Consider the following 1062-nt stretch of genomic DNA (forward strand, 5'->3'; position numbering starts at 1 on the left):
GAAAAGTTACCAATATTAGATATTATCTACTAAATTTAGGCTTATGCAACAAAATATAGATACTTACTAGGCCCAATGCAATGTCGAGGTGTGATTTACGACCAATAGAGTGTAATGCCCCACCTCGAGTCGATGACCTATTCAATTTATTTTGGATTGATTGTTCTTTGAACTTTTTCGAATCCCAATAGTCTAAGAGACCAATCCATGCTTCTTCACTAATCCAGTTAGGTTTAGTTGCTTTCATCCTAGCTTTACCAAGCACATCAGAGAGGCGTTTTCTCACCTTTGACTCGTACACTTTTCTAATTTGCCACTCATCATGAGGGGCCCAAGTCACTCGAGTCTGTAAAAAGAACAACAAATTTAAATAAAAGTTAATGAATATAATAAATGCTTAAATGGAAATGAGTGAAAATGCTATGTTAAGATCACCTTAAATTCAGTCCACCATTTAAGTTGGACTTCCTCTGGTGTTTCATCATAGTGATAGTAAGGACCCCTAAATTGTGACCTAATTGCATGCCCAATTGTTTTAGTAGCACAATGATTAGGTGTCCATCTACAAAACATGCAAACCAAAATGTTAAACATGAAGTATAGCAAACAATTCACAATAAAGTTCAATGTGATAATAAACTTACCCTTTACCCACTAGTCGAATGATGACCCTCCCACTACCATCATGTTCTTCATCAGGGATATCATGGTGTGTCGTGGGTTGTACTGGCGTATCAAGGGAGGGTTGCACTGATGCCTGAGTAGGCTGAACTAATGTATGAGTGGGTTGCACTGATGCCTGAGTGGGCTGAACTGATGTAAGAGTGGGTTGCACTAGAATTTGAGGAGTCACATGAATGAATGGAGCACCAGAGAAGTGAACTAATGAGGGAGTAGATGTGGACTGTAATGGACTGTAAGTGGGAAAGAGTGTCGGAGTAGACAAAATTGGGCTGCTGGAGCCACGGGCGACAGGACTGGTATAATACGAGGTATAAGGAGGAACATTGTCCTGTCGCACTGCATAATGAAAGGATGAGGAGGGGGTTGAGGAGGAAGGGG

This window comes from Phaseolus vulgaris, unplaced genomic scaffold, assembly GCF_000499845.2.
Source record: "Phaseolus vulgaris cultivar G19833 unplaced genomic scaffold, P. vulgaris v2.0 scaffold_14, whole genome shotgun sequence".
NCBI lineage: Eukaryota > Viridiplantae > Streptophyta > Magnoliopsida > Fabales > Fabaceae > Phaseolus > Phaseolus vulgaris.